Source organism: Chlamydotis macqueenii, chromosome 2 (genome assembly GCF_036417535.1).
Source record: "Chlamydotis macqueenii isolate bChlMac1 chromosome 2, bChlMac1.mat, whole genome shotgun sequence".
Taxonomy (NCBI): domain Eukaryota; kingdom Metazoa; phylum Chordata; class Aves; order Otidiformes; family Otididae; genus Chlamydotis; species Chlamydotis macqueenii.
The window spans coordinates 151,379,257-151,398,756 of NC_141557.1; the positions used below are offsets into that span (position 1 = coordinate 151,379,257).

Below are 19,500 nucleotides of genomic sequence, written 5' to 3' on the forward strand. Positions count from 1 at the left end.
ATGCCTTCCCCGCCTCTCTTCCTGCCTCCCACCTCTGAAACAAATATGTTTTGTTGTGAGGTGGTTTTTTTTTTCAGCATCATCTTCAGCACGAACTGTCAGGCACCGCAGGGAGTTCTTCGTTGTCTTTTGTCTCTCCAGAAACTGATTTGTTTAATTGATATTCTGGGAGCACACTGCTGTTACAGACTTCGGTGCTTGTCGTCTTCCAGGCTTCAGTATAGTTTCCTTTAAAACTGTGGAAGATGGAGTTAGCCCAGAGAATCATGGTGTCCCCCCCTGAAGCTGAGTAAACACCCTGCATTTTTCTAAAGAGGTTTCCCTTCCTAGTCTTCTGAGAAGGGCGGCGCTGGGCCGGATCTATTTATTTCCACATGGTTGAAAGGTGAGGAAGTTGTTTGAACACTCTGCTCCCTCCTGGGGAGAGCACCTGGTTGCCTTGCTGGGTGTCCATGCGGCTGTCACTGCTTCCACCCGTGGTGAGACAACCGCTGCACCAACACCCTCCTTTTGCTCAGCCAAAGGTGGTTCAGAACCCTTATCACAACAGGAGTTCTGACCTCGTGACTGCAGATTTCTAGAATCTGTTCCTCATCTCTCAGGACAGGGCAGCCAGGGTTTTTTTTCAGGCTCTGAGAGCCAGAAGCCCTTTTACCTGGGCTTTAACCTGTGGCACAGGTCTCCCCAAGCTGTGCTCAGGTACAAGCACCTTGCCAGGAAGGCGCCAGCCATCGCTGTGCTGCTGTTTGGATGGTTTGGTTTAATTTTCTTTGAGAATCCAGCAGTGATAAGATACTCAAAAAAGCCTCGTGGGGTTTTTGAACAAGGGCAAGTACCTGAGTATGCTGCACAGCAGAATCCCCAGCACAGCCATGCCAGGCTGCCAGCTGCAGGAGCTGGTGGCTGCTGAGGACCCGCAGGATTTTGCTCATCAGCTGCAGGTGGGAAGTTTCCAGGTGCAAATGTGGTAATGAGCAAATTGTCATCCACTGGCAGTTTGGATGCTGCCTTTACTAGCCTCCATCCATCTGATATCCTCCAGCGTAAGGGAGGAATAAGCTCTGTGTGAGTTTTAAAGCGGTTAGAGTGATGAGGGAAGAACGATGTGTTTGGAAGGAACTATTTTCTTAACTGCTCGTGACTTGGCATCTTCTCTTTCTTTAGAGTTAAAGCATCCTCACAATTTCACCATTGCTAAAACACAGATTTTACAGGATGCTGCGTATCTGCCAGCATCCTATCTGTGTGCCTTGCAGTTATGTCCAGGGATAGAGCTGATTTGGGAAATATTGCTGAAGGCAAGCACAAGTTTCAAAATCCACAGTTAATCAGATACAGGAAAAAAAATGTTAGCTCTCTGAAGTATTTTGCTTTCAAGCCTAAATATACTTGAAGCCGAAAATTCTGTTTGCTTGTCCTGTTATCCTGGATTTTAGCCTTTATCTATAGGTACCTTATTTTTGTGTTTTACTTTATTTTTACATGTTTATCCTCTGTGAGATCATCCAGGAGAGCGTGTGAACACTCGGTGTGTGTCCGAGCCAGGAGAGGAGTGTCACAAGATATTACTTCTGCCGAAAAGAGCTCATACATAGGGATGATCTTAGCTCTGGCCCCATCTCTTCTCTATAGCAGATCAGAGCACCAAGTCAGTGGATTTGAAGTTAATCTCCTGAAGTCTGAACTCCTTTTTGTTTGCTCTGCTCTTGTTTTTTTGGTGCACAGCAGACAATCTTGTTTTCCCTGCAAAGTGCTTGAGAGCAAGTGCTTTCAGCCTCCGGATATGCAGCTCCCAGCAGCACTTCCGGGGTGCAGGGGGAGATCAGACACTTGCCAGCTGGCCCCAATTCCCAGCTGAGCCCCCCCCCCCATCTTCTACAAAATTTCCAGGGGACTTAAGTATGATTTAAAATACATATATATACCAAAAAAGCCACAAACCCATGTCTGCACCCTGTCCTCAGTTTAGGAGGAAGTACATTGTTGCGATCATTTTTTGTATTTTTCATTTCCTTGTGGTACCCTCTTCCTTCCCCTCTTCCCCTGCCTGCCTGTTCCCACCCTGCTATCACTTCAGAGAGCTCTGTCCGTGTCCCAGCAGGGAGCCTCCTCTCAGGGCAGGGAAGGCTCCTTTCCATCCGCAGGGAAAGAGCTTTTGTGGGGCTTGATGGAGTGAGGGACTGGCTTTGAAATATGCTATTAAATATGAAGCACCCCCTGAACAGTGTGCGAGGTATGTTGTAAGGAGAGTATTGGGTATTTAACATTAGTGCTGCTGCATACCAGAATTGGTGGTGATGTAAACAGTGTGTGGTACTGTATGGCAAAGGATTTGTGGCTGTTTGCAGGCTGCTTTACTTACAGAAGGCAGTGGGCAGCAAGAGGGGATGGAGATTGCCACTCGGTCTCTGCAACGCTTTTAACTTTTCTTTTAGATGTTTTGTGTGCAATGGTGTGAGGTGTAGTTTGCTGTGTTTTGGAAACTGTGTATTTGCACAGGAAAGCTGAATTCATACCTGAGCCTGCTCTCTGTATCGATTTCTGCAGCCAAGGTTGGAATTGGATGATATTTTTCAGTTAGCTGCCTTGGACTTGATGCAGCCTTTCCTATTTGCCTCTCACTGGCACAAGCAGTACCTTCAGTAGGTGCATCTCTTGCAGGACGACTCAGTCTGGCTTGTGTTTTCACCTAACGTCCTTTTATTTTATTTTTTTTATCTGCCTGTATTTTGTTCATGCCTGTGTAGATGGGGGTTTTATTTGTTTCTTCTCACTTGCATCCTGACCTTTTCACTGAATCTCAGGGTGGAGGCTGCTACCGTGCATCGCAAGGTCACTGTCGTGTTGGGTTTGATTTGTGCATCTAGGCACTGCCATAGCATCCTCCAGAAGGGCTCCTGCCCTGAACTTGTGGCACAGATTGGCGAGGAGACCCTTCTTCTGCTCTGATTTGTGATTGCTGGTCTGCACAGCAGCGGAGAAAGACTGTGATTTGCCACTGTTTATTATTGGTCTTTTACAACCTACAGATACTCATCTTAAAATACTTTTCACCTTTGCTGTGGCCACTTGGTTTGGTTGGGCTTGCAGCTTGATTGATTTTTGGCTAGCCTGTGAATGGCCCTTTTCCCTTTGCTGTGTTTTAAGATCAGTAAAAGTAAGTACTCAAAAAGTTAGAAACAGCAAGCTTAACACACCCTTAGTTCTGAAACTTTTACAGTGTAGCTAGAGGAGGAGGAAAAATATCAAGAATCTTGTTACTTTTACTTTTCTTTTTTAAAAAATGAAACAGACAACTACTAGGAAGCTGATTAAGAAACATTAGAAGTTGAGTAGGTTTTCTTGGTCATTTAAGTTTTTTTTAACTTGTCTGATTTTAAAATACCCATTCTTAAATTATGTAAAATAGATGCTATGAGGGTGAGGAACAGCTTAATGCACATCTGGGGTTGGCAGAGTTCTTCATATGTGAAGTTTCATTCTTAATGTGATTTAAATAGTTCAAAGTATTAAAGTATTTAAATCAAGGTTTATAACAACTTTACGATGCTCCCCACTTAAAGCATGAAGGAATGTTACACACTGTGGGTTTTAAAAGGAAGCACTATCCATTCGTTGCTAACTATGTACTTTATTATTAAGTCCAAGTAGTATTTTTTTTTCCAAGTCATTTTGGCAAATGATAGTTTTAAATCAAATTACAGAATAAAATAATTGAAATTTAACATAAATAAAATAACTTGAAATTTAATATAATAAACTTATTTTACAGATCTTAATACAGTGAGGACCTATTAAGGTCAGCTTTGATCTGCATTGAAATTAAAGAGGACACAAGCAAAGCCAAGGACCAGTTTTCTTAAAAACTAGAAGACAGCATCCCAGGAGGTGCTTGTCTGGATCATCCCAGGAGGTTCTTGTCAGAAGCCCACTGCTTAGGTGAGAGTAGGGTTTTGACAGCAAAGTTTTTTGTCTCTTCAGAGAGTACTTGCAGATGGATTAGGCAAATCGTAGTTAATTATTTAACAATGGACCCAATGTTGCAGTTGGATTTGACTCCTGCACTACTTAACAGCTATCATTTGGAGAGTGGAATTAAGATTGTAACTTTGAAATTAAGCTTTTCTTTTCCTTTTCTTCTTCCCAATGAATTCAAAGCTCTTGACTGCCAGCTCTGAGCATCAGATCCCGAATAGATGAAGTGCAAATTTTTGCACTTTTGTAAAAGGGAGATACTCAGATTGTGTCTAAACCCCAGTCAGTTCATGAGCATGCTGTTGACGAAGAAGAGTCTGTGCTGCCCTTGTCCACCTGTGGGTCTTTGGGGAGTCTCTCTGCTATCAGTCCGTGTTTTTTGTGCAGATCCTTAGCAGTTATCGAGCAGAAAAAGCTTCATCTGTGCCAAGCTAGATGTGAAGTGAGCTGAAATCTAGGAGACTGATTACTCCTGGGAGCAACAGGACCAACACAGACCGCTTACCACTGCATTTGACTGGTGAGACTGAATTCCTGCCTGCCCTGGGATGGGCGTCAGACTAACCCCACATCCTCTCCCCTTCATGGCACTGGTGATGGGGATCTCTCCTCCACACCCTGTCTGTTTTCATGAGACCAGTAGGAAGTTACCGTCTTCAAGATTTTCACCTCTGTCAAATGTGACAGACATTAGCCATCAATTTTTTTTCAAATGTAGCAATGGGGTTGATAAACCCACATACACACGCAAGTTGAGGCAGCCAGGAACCAATCTCACAAATCTCTTAAATCAGTGATACTGTGGGGCTAAAAAGAAGGAAATGGAGTTTGCCAACATGCAAACTTTTACCCATGAGTTGCATGGTCCAACCTGGATAAATGTTGAGGACAGTGCACTTGTATTTAAGTGAGACACAGCACTGAGGCCCTTTCACTCCCATGGATGTGCCCAGAGCATCAGGACAGTGGGTTCAGACCCTTTGCAGCGGCCTCCATCACTGCTAGGTGACAGCACTAGGGCAGGTGGGTTGGTTGGGTGCGGTTCTGCTGGAGGTCCTGTGATCAGCTCCTAGGTCTTGCCTTGATGAGGAAGGTTTGATAAAAGAATCAAACCGTTCCTTTGCATTATCACATTGTAGTGAATGGGCAAAGGCTGCTGTTCTCGTCTTTCCTTTACCTCTGAGATCACCAGCAGCTGCTTCATTAACTATTAATGACCTGCTTATTAATGCTGTAAAAGGCTAGGACCATCTTACAAATTTTCTGGATTCTTCCCCTGAAATATTTATTACTTGCTCGCTGTGCAGAAGGGCAAGAGCAACAGTAGAGAACATGCCTCCAAATTTTGTTGAGCATTATTAAAAAGCTCACAAATATGAAGAAGCTGGCAGCTTCTCTCTCTTTTTTTTTTTTTTTTTTTTGGCTTACTGAGCTTGCGCTGCACATCGGGCTGTAGGAGCCGAATGGGCTGGTGGTTCATTGAAGCATCGGTGGCTCAGTTGGTCCCTTTGTGAGCCATTACTCCAGGCAACTCCCTGTAACATGTCAGATTCATAACCAGACTAACCTAGTCTAGTGTCTCATTTTCTGCCTTCTTAGCAGAGTCTTGGCTGCTTTACTGATGATCTGTAGTTCTTGTAGTGCTTTCCTTTGCATGGTGCTCTATGAGCACCAAGGTGTAAATGATACCTCCAGGGGAGGTTTTATTACTCTTATTTAAGAGATGAGGATACTGGGGCACAAGAGTTGAACAATGTGCCTGGAGCTGAGCAGTGGCAAGCCAGCAGAGGATGGAAATGGTTTTGCTCAAAACTGTAATGCTACTTTTTGTTAAAGATTGGTTAGTGTGAAAGAGGAGGAAACTCACCAAGCCTCATTTGACACCATTGCTACAAGTCATTCCCAAACAGAGTTCCTACATGGTTGCTGAGAGGAGCATGGAGTAGTGCTTTGCCTGGGAAGGTGCCAGTTGTTTTGATTCCCTCTGGTACCAAGAAGCAGCAGGGAATCTATTCTTCCCCTCTCTCCAGGTTTTGGAGATAAAATTGTGTTCTTCCCGTTGCTTACATCTACCAACAATAAAGGGTCTATCCACTAAATCCCAACTGCAGCTCGGCTGGTGATGCGCCAGGCAGATTAAAATCTCTATTTCTTTCCCAGAGCCATCTGCAGAGCAAAGACTAGTGTCAATACCTGTGGGAGGCTTTTTTTTTTTGTAAAGTAGGGAGATACGCTTTAAAGAGAACAGGTATGACTTCAGAAGGGAGGACCAGTCTGTACAAAGTTTAACATGTTTTCCATATACAGCTGCCCTTTAGAGCAAAAAGGCTCCTGTGTGTTTGGAAGATGCAGGATGTGTCAGGAATGACCAGCCTTTAACGCTGTTTGAGCTTCTGGTGTTGTGCATAGTACCAGAGTGGAGCCAGGCAGCAAAACAGATCTGTATCAGGAACATTCTCTGGTACAACTTTCTTATTTTTATTTCTTACAGAGTGTGAATATTTTATCCCACATCATATCAAATTACAAGGTATGCTTGATTTCTCTCCTGAAGCCATTCCTTTTAATTGATGGAGTGAAGTTATGATGGATCCAGGGTAGGGTTTCAAAATCCCATCCTTCGCCAAAGTGGTATTTAAGGGTTTATCTTAACACTTTAATTTTATACTGCTAGAAGGTGAAGCATCTGCTCAGGTGGCCTAGTGGTAGCCAGAACTTCATGGTAGAACATGGTTTTATGGTGCCCTGTATGACTGCAGCAGGCCCTGGTGGGACTCCGTTGTCACATTGATCTGCAGGAGTATCCCAGCAGCATGCTGAATGCCGTCTGGTTTTGCCCTCAAAACTAACGTGTCACTGAGGAAGACTTCTGGAACTCTGCTGCTACGAGAATAGCATCCACATCTCGAGCGACTCTTTTTACTCTCTATTCAAGCAATCAGAATTAAATCTCCAAAAGCTAGAAAATGGGTAGATGCAGGGATCAAGTCCTTGCTCTTTTGCTGGTGCAGCTCTTCCAGAGACAGCTGCAGTGAAGGCTGCAGACGAGATCGTCATTGTTTTTGTAGTTACCAACGGTGCCATTACCTCTCCATCTGTAGAGCGGCTCTCTTCCTCATGGAACATCTGCCTCCTCATCCTAGCAAGGGCATGAGGTTCCACTGAAGTTTTGGGAGCCCTTTCCTGACTTCTTCCTCAGTAGTTAGCAGGAATCTGCCCAGAACAGACCCTATTCCTCCTCTCTAAGTTTGGGGTTAAATGACAGGTGAGAGGTGTCACAAAATCTCTGTTCCTCAGCAGAGGGAAGACCTGTGTAATTCAAAATGTTGGTGGCTGTGTCTTGTCCCTGCCAAGGGACAAGTCATCAAGTGTCAATGATGTGAGAAAATACAGCAATAATTAACTTTTTCAGTAAGTAAAAACTTACTGTATCCTGTGAGATAGCTGAAAGAGGGAGGAGTTCTCTGTAGGAACATCAGCTTTTGGTTCTTGGTGTCCTAATGTAAACTAAAAGAGCTTCTGGCAGCCAGAGAAGTTCCAAATGTGTCTTCTGCATGCCACTCAGCTGCGAGTTGTGTCTGTTTGCACTCTTGGGCAGATTCCTGATTTCAGCACTTTTGAACTGACCATGCTTCAGAGGATGCTGCAACTCATTCTTCATTTTCCTTTTCTGCCAGTGTACTCATGTCTTATCAAGATAAAAATGATTGATCACATTTATGAATAACAGTTTCTAAAGTTTAGCCTTTAAAGCAGTGTCTTGGCATCTTAGTGATCAGTGGGGTATCAGTAGTTCAGTAAGACTTGTGGATCTCCAGCATTGTTGGTAGAAAACAGCTCTTCCTCAGCTGTATCCATGTTTGCCTTGTGTCCTTGAGAGTGGAACCCAGGTTTTGAAGTGTTAGCTTAAGTTTTCATGTGTATTTAGATTGGTTGGTACTCCAGCCAGCAGCCTCTTTGGTTCATGATAAATTCTGACTCAGGAAAATGTTATCTGAGCCAAAAATTAAGATGAAAAAAGGGCAAAATCAGTCTTGTAGTTCATAGGTAGAAAAGGGGGAACAGGTCAGCAAGACTTGCTAAACTTGGCCTTTTGAGAAGAGTTTAATCATCCTTTGAGATGTGTTAGTTTCTCATTTTTGCCACTGATGCTGTTTGTGTATTGTACTTGCCTTCGCTTAAGGAGGGCAGTCGCCTTGTGGGTGCCATGCTTGCATAGCTGGGTCCTTCTGCACTAGCGTGACGTGATGTGGCTGAAAACAGTGCTTATCTGGAGTTTGCATATCAATGAAAACCCTCCTGTTGGGCTTTTTATAAAACCATTTATTTTGTGGCATCGGCATCTTGACTCTTAGTTGACAGCATCCAGTGGTCCCCACCTCCAGTGGACTAAGCAGCTCTGTGTGGAAAGGCACAAAGGCTGAATTTTGTATTACAACAGGAGTTGTAATGTATACTGGGAAGTTAGCTTGCATCTCGCCTTCTTCTGAAATAGCTTGGGGTTAAGCCATGCCTACACTACAGACTTCTGCCAGCAAAGTTGTACTGGCCAAAAAGCATGGAGAGGTGTGATACCCAAGTGACATGGCCATACTGGCATAGCCCCAAGGTACGGCATGCGTACACTGGGGAAGCTGCTGTTTCTCTGTCCTCCGGGGGACTCGTGCTGGACTCTTGTAGACCAGGGCTTTGCTGTGATAGCCCTATCTGCTGTGTGGTGTTTTGACAGAGTTAGGTGGGTATTTGTCTGCTGCTGGAGTGCTTCTGGGGTCTTAGTGCCTGTAAATTTATAAAGGAGTGTTTTCAGATCTTCTTCAGTAAAACAGAGGTGAAAGGCACATTTTTAATGTTGCAGGTCCTCTCTCATTGTCCTTTGCAGGGTGGTTCTGGTGTTACCCACATGCTCTGGAGCAGGGCATGGCAGCTGTTATTCTAGCTATGTGCTGTCTAATGCTGGATAATGTTGCAAGATCCAAAAATAAAGAGTGGAAAAATATGCAGACAGAGGAAACAAGGCGCAGCTTTACCTCTTGGGCAGAGCAACCCTCTTCCCTCTTCCTAGCACAGCTTTAGACCCTGAGTCTCAAAAGATGGATAACTCTGTTGGGTTTTTACCGCCTACTCTGTCTTTCCACACTGAGTTTTAATCCTGGGCTCCCTTCAAGAGCTTATGTTGTTATACTGCTACTACGGGTCCTTCGGTGAAATACTGCTCCTCTCTGCCTCCCCAGCCTTTTACAGTTACACATTTTTTATTAGAGGAAAACAACTCAATGTCATCCTCAGTCTTGTTGGAGAAGCAGAGAAGAGAGTGGTTTATCGATGTGTATTTAATCACTTCTCTCTTAAAATACAAGCACATGATATCTGCTTGTGTATTTTCCATCCTATACAGAAAAGTTTTGTTTCAAGAATTAGGTGTAGAAGTGCTGAGGAGTAAAAATGGTTTACACAAGGTCAGGCAGAGAATTAAAACCTCCTCTCCCATAGCCTGGCTGGAACCATTAGCCTCTCCTTTTCCTTTGGTGCACTCATGTCCCTGGGTTATGAGCTGCTACTCAAATAGCTTGGCTTCTCAGTATAGTGAGGATGCACCAGTTTCCGAACAGGTCCCTGAGGATGTGCCAGCTGAGTACCACAGATGGCAAAGGCCACATCAGACCTGCAAGGCCCTTATTTATCTGTTTGCTTGTATGTTTAAAATTACTTATTCCCTTTGGCAAAACTAGTGCAATCATTTGGTGTATTGGAATTGCCCAGTTAAGTCTCAGATCAAATAAAAGTCTATTGAGCTGTGATTATCAACAAGAAAGCATCAAGATCACCCTGGAACGTGTCCAGAGAAGGGCAACAAAGCTGGTGAGGGGTCTGGAGCACAAGTCTTATGAGGAGCGGCTGAGAGAGTTGGGATTGTTTAGTCTGAAGAAGAGGAGGCTCAGGGGAGACCTCATTGCACTCTATAGCTTCCTGAAGGCAGGTTGTGATGAACAGGGGTTTGGCCTCTTCTTCCAGGCAACAAGCAGGACCCGAGGAAATGGCCACAAGTTGTACCAGAGGAGGTTTAGATTGGACTTGAGGAAAAACTTTTTCTCTCAAAGAGTGGTAAGGCACTGGAACGGCCTGCCCAGGGAGGTGGTGGAGTCTCCGTCCCTGGCAGTGTTCAAGAGGCAGCTTGATGAGAAGCTACAGGATATGGTTTAGTAGCTGTGGCAGCAATGGTAGTGGGAAGACGGTTGGACTAGATGATCTTATAGGTCCCATCCAACCATGTGATTCTATGATTCTATGATTCTATGATTCTATGACTTGGCCTCCGTGAGGAATCTGGGTTCTGACTTGAATCAAATACATGGCAAGGTTGTGATTTCAGTTTGGTTTTCTCCCAAAGTAAGAATGGAAAGTATCTCATCTTTTGTAACATTCTTTACCCCCTGCAGTGAATCTCGACATTTTTTCTTCCTGCAAGGGGGACCCAGAAAATTATTTTGCTAGAGCAGGGTCCAGTCAAGATGCGAACATGCTATGGACGAGCTAAGCCTGAAATATTACTGCTTTCCAGCAAGTTTCTTATGTATATATGCCAGTTCTTTTCATAGCCATGGAGAGCAGAGATGCCTTGCTTCCCAGGGTGTGAAGCTCTTGTGTTCAGCCTGTTCCAATAGATCACAGGAGACAGGACCTCAGTGTAATGTCCTTAATTACATCTCCGTGGTGCATTGCCCCTCTTCCACACTCTCCCTGCAGCCAGGAACTCACTGCTACTGTAGGAATTCACACTGGTGTCCCAGCGTTCAAAAACACCACTTGCTATTTTTACCTGGTTTTTTTTTGAAGCCAAATGCTGAAGACAAATAAAATAAAGAAGTCAATAAGCAAAGCACTTAAATTAATGTGCAGTCAATCTAACTGATATCAGGGCAAAAGAATGCAATCAGGCCAGTCTGTGGCTTGATGCCTTCAGCTTCTTTCCCTCTGTTTTGTTTTTAATTTTGAGCACAGGAAGGGGCCAGTATATGACCATATGCTTACAAAATGCTGGTTACACGTGTCTTCCAAACAATGTTGTCATAGTAACGATATGTCATGTATGTGTCACATTTTGTCACGCTGTGAATGTACCTGTGTGAATCTAAACTTTACTATGTTTCCTTCTCCTGTCCTTCCTCACCAGTAATTACAATTGTTTCCAGTCAACTTCTGCATCCATTCGGAGTGAATTGGAAATGTGTTTTCGCTTCATTCAGTGCTGGTGGGAAATTCATACCCTTAGAAATTCGCAAGGGTATTGCAGGGAAAATGTTAAGCATGTGCTTAAGCATCATTGATGTTGATCAAGTTAAGTATGCTCTTAAACCTTAGGAGCTATTGCCTTTTTCCAAGCATTGGTCTTAATGGAGGGTTCTGAAAGAAGCAGAACTGATCTCCACTTGCAAGGCACTGAAGATGGAATTGGACCTAGAGGGAAGGAATAATCAGCAGAAGCTGATGCTGCTATTGCTGTGAACGGTATCTTGGTCATACCTTTTCATTTTCCAAAGCTAAGATCCTTTCAGCATGATCTGAAAATTCCTTCAATTTTCAGAAGTTTTTTTTTCCTCCCCTTGTGATTTATTTTCCCCTATTTTTCTTGTCATGTAATCACCTTTGCAGTTTTAACAAGGTTTTGAAGTTAACACTACTTTGAGGCAGAGATATCTAGGCCAAAGAGGTTTGCACCTCGTTGGTGTGAGTGAGTTCTTGTGATTTTTGAGGAGGGAGGTCTTGTGATGACGTGGAAGAGCAGGGAATCAGAGCTCCAAGGTCCAGATTTCAATCTTTATGGTTCTTTCTCCTGCAGGCCTTTGGCAGATGAGAGATTAATGCAGACTCCATATAACCATCTTTAAAATAGATCTCCCTTGGGGAGAGTATGGATTAATTAACATTTCAGAGGTGCTTTGAGTTCCTTTGATAGGTGTTGCAGAAATGCAAAAGAGTTTTTTTCTTGCTAGACATAGGCTGTCTAAAGAATGTGTTTTAATGATGTTGGTTTACTTCCTAAGAGCTCTTTTTCAAACAGAAGACTATTTAACTTATGTATGTACCAATACGGTGCTTTACTGCCAATTTAAGCCAAATAAAATACACAGCGTCTGGACCAAGACTAGATTTGGTACCTTGACATCATGAAAGCTCATGCTGATAATTTGCCAGTAGCCTCAGGGTTCTGGTAGTAATTTGCCAGATGCTATACTGAACCTAATTTGCATCTGTATTTACATAAATGCTTTAATTAAAATTATATGCACCAACCTGAGATAGATGAGCAGCACTGCTTGCTATTTGTTTACATTCACTGGCAATAAAACCCTGCCTTGGCTGCTTCTTGCTGATCATACAATTTGACAAGGCTTTGAGGTGCAGACTAGAAACTCGACAGATTTTTATTTAGGCTCTCCTGCAAACTAAGGATTGACCTTAAGCTTCCAGGACCAAATTCTGCCTTTATTTTAGTGACAGAGGAGATTAGAGCATCTTGATTCTAGGGTCAAATTTGGTCTGTGGATGCTCTAGATTCATGGTAGTTCTGTGTAGTCAGGATTTATATCTTCTTGCAGACCATGTCTGCTTTGTCACACATCTAAATGTGAAACCCACTGAGGACAGCAGAAGAACATTTTAAATACAGCTTCCATCAAGAGTAAAATTTCTGTTCATCTTTGAGCAGAGCATTACAGAGCTCTTTGTAGGGCAGAGTGCTCTAAATAAAAGCGATTTCTGAGCCCAAGTGCCATTCTGGTTGTTTCAGTGGGACATGTGAGAGCTCGTAGCTGAGTTTGGATGAAGGCAGTGGAGACTCTGGCTGACGTTTTTGCTTAGACCATACATTTAATCTGGAAAACACAAGCATGTAAATACAAACTAAGTCCTAGCTGTGCAGTTTGCCTTTGGACAGCGAAGAATGCTCTGGTTGATGTTGCTGTGCTGCTTCCCAGTTCTTGGAAAGTTGTCGTGAAGTCTTGCAGTCTTGAGTGGGAAAGCTGTGACTGATTTCACAGTCCACTTAGAAGATACATGAAGGACAGACTAAAGAGAGCCATAACTGCCCTGCATGGGTTTGGAGGGTTGCTGAGCTGTATTTTAAGGTGTTTACTTACCTTGCTGTCTACAAGATACTTCAAAGTTGCTGTTTCCCTCGCTAAGAAGTTGTATGTAAATCTGAGCATAACCAGTCGCTTTCTCCAGTGACCTCTGACTGTATTTGCCTGTAGTCAGTTCTGAAGCCAGTTTGAGAGAGTCCATTCAGGTTCAGCATATTTGTAAATTAACCCTTTTGCCTGACAGCTCTGTTGAAGACAATAAACCACACCACGTATTATGACCTGCTGTGGGGTGAATGGCCAAAACCTGTCTAGTGAAGTCCATGTGCAAGAGCACAGGCACAAAAGCATCTATGTTTGTTGCAAAGCAGCCTAAATATTTAAATCTGGAGGCATTATGCCAGCAGTAAGCAGGTTGAAATTCGTGTCTGAGAGTTTGGGGTGAGTGGGACTGGGAAGAGTGGTTTGGAGTGACCTGATGGCGATGGGAGCTGGAGCCTACCCCACACCCATGAGCATTGCAGTGCCACAGCCCTCTGCCCAGTGCCGAAATGGCAACCACCAGCAATGGCAGGGGTCATACGCTGCCAGGGCCACCATCCGCCCAGCAGTGGGGGTCTGCCGGGGGTCACGGCCAGGCAGCGCTTTGCACCGCTGGGACCTGGTGGTCTCAGTTGAGTAATGGGCCTGACAAAGCCAGATTTCCAGTCCTGCAAAACAGGAGCCTTAATTTGAACTGAAATAACATAAATTAGTCCAAACTATCAGTCTCGCTTTACCTCAGCTATAAGAGGATGAAAACACTTCCCATATTAAATTCATTATGGTGAGAGGGTGCTCTGATACTTGACAGGAAGATGGGGAAGGCAGCTGAAGGAAAGAAGCTCTCATTTCCCCTGGGTGTGAGGGAGGGGAGGGGAAGTTACTTGCTGATTCCTCAGTCCTGCTTTTTACGGTCACTGACTGAAGCGAGGAGGGTGGGCAGAGCTTGGCTCCTCTCCGCTAATGAAGCTTCTTCCACACAAGGTGAGCAGGGGAAGGAGAGGGCCTGGGATGTCACACACAGGGGAAAAAAACAAAACATCCGTCCAGGGAAAGTGTCCTGTTAGGGTGGTATGTGTGTTTCTGTCAAGATCCACTCTGCAGTTGCCTCCTCCGCAGGGAGGTCCATCAGCTGGTTGTCCCTGCTCAGCCTCCCCATTCCCCTCTTCTGCCTGCGCTGCAAGGCCGAGGCTGCAGCCCAGGCCCTAGGGAAGGAGCAGTATGGCCCCCGGTGGGCAAGAGCCCCAGAAAGTTGGGTTTTGCAACCCTGTTTCAGTGCTGAAACAGCCACTGGTTTGGATTTGGACCAACACCCAAGGTGTTGGCAGCTCTGTTGGTACCAAGTTTGATACCTCTGCCTTTCCCAGGGTGACATCTTGGTGTGTTTTGAGGTGGGAGAGCAAGCCAGGGAGGGGTGTCAGCAAGCATCCCTGCATTTGGAGGTGGTTTCTTTAAAAAATCATTGTGTCTGTCTGATTTTAAAATTCACTGTTAATGCTTTAAGTGTACCAAGCACTGTAAGCCAGCCTTTAATCAGCCTGTGCGTATTTTAAGAATCGTGCCAACCATTACTGCCTCAGAGATACCTGGAGATTCAGTCGAGAGAAGCCTGGCCTAGTTTTTCGGGGTAGCTAGCAGTGCGTTTTCATTTCCCTGTTTAATGTGAGCCTCCCCAGTCTTATTTTTCCAGGCATTTTCTTCAGAAGATTGCAAAGCTCTGAGCAGCCAGTTAATGCATGGTGGAAGAGAGAAATCAAGGTGTAATACGGCAATAATTCTTGAAAATAGAAGTATATTGAAAACTGTGCCTCACCCACCTTCCAGTGGGGTGCTGGAAGGAGGGTCACCCTTTGCCAAGGGAACCTCAGGCCCTGCCACGGTGAGGGCAGCTCACTCGTCTGCGGCTCTTTGGCTACAGATGCGCAACACTGGAGGCAGCATCCGGCAGCCTAGTGCAGGACTGGCACGGTTTCCCTAATGAAGACAAAGCTTAATTGGGCAAAATCATGGTGAGAAAATATTGGGGTTTAATAATTTGCGTATCAGAAATCATTAAGCTGTTAGGCTGGGGGTTTTGTTTGTGTTACACAACTGATGTGGTGGAAACCATTACTCATCTTTCCATCCCAGCTCTCCAGACTGGGAAAAGGGAGTATAAAAAGGCTAAGAGATCTGTCCTGACAATCCTCCGGATCTCAAGCGTGCCAGACAGGCGTCCCAGAGCCAGGAAAGAAATGCTCAGCTTAGTCAGATCACTCTCGAGCTCTGACTCGGAAGCGCGTGTGCAAATGGCCCTGCTCGCCATGTGCCTGGGTCCCTGTGAAATGAGGTCTTGCCAAAGCAGGCACCCAGCTTCCAGCAGAACCACACTTGCTACTCAGGCTCTTGGGCCGTGTGTTCTTATTCCCAGCATCACAAAATATGCAAGAAGCATCTCTCGGAAGTAAAAGAATTCCATTCTGGAAAAGCACTTAAGAGCCAGTTCATTAGCTCTTTGTTCTAATCAAGAGTTAATTAGAATATCTGACAATTTATATATGTTTTTCTGTTGTCATTTGGAATTGCAAGCAAATTTTCTGAGTTGCTCCTACTACAAACTATCACCTGTGGTAGACATCCTCCTGGAAGTGTTGTTTCTCCATTTCCCACCCATATGTACAGATGGAGTTGATATGAGACTTTCTTCAAGATTATCTGCAACAAGTCACCTCCTCCTAAAACAGGATCCAGCCTTTTGTCACGTGAGGCCAGTTCTTATTTATTATTTCTATTTCAGAGCGCCTCAAGACACACATTGGGTTGATGAAACGACATAAAGCAAAGCTGGAGGCTGTGCCAAATAGTTCATAACCATGGAGGCAAAACTTGGCAGAGGGACAGAGAAAGGGAGGGAGGAATTAATGGTAAAATGTGTGTGTGAGTGTTTCTAATGTGTTTGTCTCACATTAGCTTTCCTAGATGTTGTCAGCTGTCTAAGTTTTGTATGCCTAACAGCAGAGAAGTTAAATAATACTTACTAAAAACAGAAGCAGTATGGGAAGAGGGCATTTACTGAATTTAGAAATCAATCCAGATGCTCTTTCATGGTTAGTTATTCTTTATTATAAAAAAAAAAAAAAACGCTACCTTTTTGATTTGGAATCACCCAACAAAACTAATCCTTGGCTCAGAAGGATGATGGATGTTTGACTTAAGTTCTGATGTTCTCTCTTTCTTCTTTTTAAACTAAAAAAACCTTACCTTTAAAAAAAAATATGGTATTTGCAGAATCAATAGAAAAGCTGACCCAGATAAAAGTGCGCAAAAATTGGTTTCATGCCCTAGAACTTTTCCTGCATGCTTTTTGATGCAGTGTATCTGATCCTTCAAAAAGGAGGTAACATACAGTGATCTCAGCAGCTTTGAAGAATTGTTCTGGAAGAATAACAAGGAGCACTGGAGAAAGGGGTGTGCACATGTACCTTTTTTTGTCCCCCTCATTAACTATATCATGAAAAGGAAGAAATTAATGTCATGTTGCTGGTTATGTGGAAGGATAGGATAAATTTTGTATGAAATCTAGTTTTGTCTGATTTTTAAAGGGTGAAGGTGCATTTCTCCTGAACAGCTCTTCACAGTAGGATGTGAATTGCACTTTATCTTTCTTGGTTCAGACCTGCTCCTACCGGAGTGAGTGGCAAAGGTGTATCCAGATAGTAGCAGGATTCTCTCTCAGAAATATAATTAAGCCCTGGGTCCTGATTCAGGTAGAAAGCTGTAAAAAGCATCTGCTGCTGCAGATGTATTCCCATATAAGCAGGATCCAAATCTTAATTTGATTCAAATATAGCACTTAGATCTGCGGGACTCAGACATTCAGTGTCTGAACCTTTGCTTTGGCTTCCAAAAACATCCCAGGCTGTTTAGGGCTGTGGACCTGGAGGTGTAACAAATCAGCGTTCAATACAGGCATTGCCACAGTGAAGGTGATAGATTGATAGGACAGATTTGTGGAACCGCGGGACTGGCAAGCTGTAAGGAGAGTTTCGTTCTATCCCTTTGTATTTTCAGCCTTAAAAAAAAAAAGTTAGTCTAGCTGGACGGGAAGGATGGGCCCAGAATTAGTGATTCTTAACAGAATAAGCAGACGCAGTGCCCAGGCTGTTCTGGCTATCCCCAGGATAAGGAGAAAAGGCCACAAAAGCAACTGCTTCATGGGAATTGCCACAAGCCTTTCCAGCCCTCGGGGGCAGATACTGTTCTTCAGAGCTTGGTATATGCAAACTTTCCCCTTTCGGCTGTGTTTGCTGGACCACAAGGGAACTGAAGTGCCAGCGCTGGGGCTGTGTGGCTGGGGAGGAAGTGCAGCAGGTAGATACATGCTCCAGGAGATGCTCAGCTCGAACAGACTGCTCTGGGAGTTTGCAGTGAGGAGAGTGGGTGACGCTCAGTGCCGAGTGGGACCATATAGTGACATGTGGGGGCCTCCGAGCAACCTTCCTTATGGTCTCTTTGTGGCTCCTTGATTACTTGTAGCTGAAAGTAAGTCACCTAGCGTGAATGTAGGGGCTGCTGACCCAGATGCATCTCACTTCACTTTCCACATAAAGACACATGGACACTCTTACTGAAAATAAGAGACTCGGTAACACCTAATAGCACTGGTCTTCAAGAGAGAATGAAGCACGAACACCATTATTGAATGGAGTGAAGTGATTTCTTGCTTTATATTTACACTTTGTGCTCATTTAGTTTCTTGTACCACTTTTGCACTGACGGCTGCTGTGTTTGGCAAGAATTTGCAAACACATCGGTGCTTACAGCCAAAAGTAGGAATGGTCTAACCAGCCGGAAAAGGGAAACCCTTTCCTCTTGTATTTATTTTTATAACAGCAAAATGTAGTTGCTGGCTGGCCTTGATCAGTCTTTTTTTTTTTCCTTTTAAGTTGATGTTTTTTTCTTTTCAGCTTGGAGGTTTGGGGAAGCAAAAGACGGAATGAATTAAGAGCAAGAGAAAGGAGTGTCTGCTGTTGGGCTCTGTCATGTGGTGAGGAAAACAGGCTGAAACCGGAGAGACCAGGCCAAATCTAACGGCGGTACTGGGAGGCTTTAAATTGTGTCACTCTGACAGCGGATCTAAGTGGTGAAAATAGCTAGTGATGTTTCTGGCTGCATTCTAGGTTAAATAGTGTTGTGTGCTCCTAAAGTGATGCTGATGGGCTGCTCCTCGCCTCACTTGCCCTACCTGCCTGTGCGATGCCTCTTACAGGCAATCTCGAATGATGACCCCCATCCTTTCCAAATTGGCACATGCATTTAGACCATGGGGACTCATGTGGGTTAGCATGTTTTTGTCTTGTGTTCACTTCAGTTCTCTCTCTCTGTTGGTCTTTTCCTCTCTAGCACTGCTGTTGTTATGAGCTGGGGTATTTGGAGGGGAGAGGAAGGAGTGTGTGATTCTTGGGTGTGTCCCCTGTGTACAACATGCACCACATCTCTTCAGCAAACTTGTATGATGGCACCTGGATGGATCTGAACACAAGGGTTGGACATGCTCTGAAAATTAATTAGAGATGACCAGTCTGCAGCTCAGTTGTTTAAAAATAAAATAAAAGTTATTGTGGTGCTTACGTTGGGCAGCAAAAGCGTCCTACAACAGTGCTACTGTAGCAACCGCTGTGTTGGAAAACAGTTATCAATCATGGTTCTGGCAGAGGAGGGTCTGACAACTGTTTTCTGACACATTTATTACTATGGGCAAGAAGGTAACTAACCAGAGGGTGACAGTCTGAAATGCAAGGTTTAGGAGGAATAGTGTGAAATTGTTTAACTCTACTAAAAGCCATATAAATTAATGATGAACTTTCTGTTGACTAGAACCCTACAGGACATCGCGCTCTCTCTGGTTGAATATTTTTATGTGATCAAGCATTCTTCTCCTTGCTTTAAAGCCTTTGCTGGCAATTTAAAATATTATATGAGACTGAGATTTCTCACCCTTCAAGAAAACACTGATTTTGAAGGAAACTGGGAACAGTGAAGGAGATAGGAAAGAAAGTAATATACCTTTCCTGGTGCTAACATCCACAGCTGGATGTTGTGTTGAAAAGTAAATATAATCCGCTTTGAGCAATGCTTTCTCATTCTCTTTCATTTTGGTTCAGTGCTCTGGTTCTCAATGAACTAGGCTTAACAACGGAAAGTGAGGTGCAGAAAGGCTGTACAACCTGAGTGAAGATGTGGGGAATACATCCCCCTGCGCCGAGGCCCTGGGTGTTAATGTTTGCACATTGTTGTTTGTTTGCACATTTTTAAGAAAGCACTGGGATGAGAAGCATCAGAAAGTTGTGGTCCATCTGGCCATCCAGTGCCAGGACCGTCATCAGTCCCTGCCTCGCCTTGCAGCCGAGGCCAACTGTGGCTG

General features: G+C 44.2%; 1 protein-coding gene across 3 annotated transcripts in view; it reads left to right on the plus strand.

The window, feature by feature from the left end:
- The window catches only part of ZHX2 (zinc fingers and homeoboxes 2), a 76,701-nt gene that overhangs the window by 7,159 nt on the left and 50,042 nt on the right, over nucleotides 1–19,500 (plus strand). The window contains exons 1-2 of one of the 3 annotated variants that reach the window (XM_086741217.1): nucleotides 3,684–3,939; nucleotides 4,363–4,495. The exons of 1 other annotated variant lie outside the window; for it this stretch is intronic. The gene's annotated coding sequence lies outside the window, so the exon portion shown is untranslated. Of the gene's footprint in view, nucleotides 1–3,683; nucleotides 3,940–4,346; nucleotides 4,496–19,500 lie in introns of those variants that run through there. One more of the 3 variants, XM_086741218.1, reaches the window with a different exon arrangement.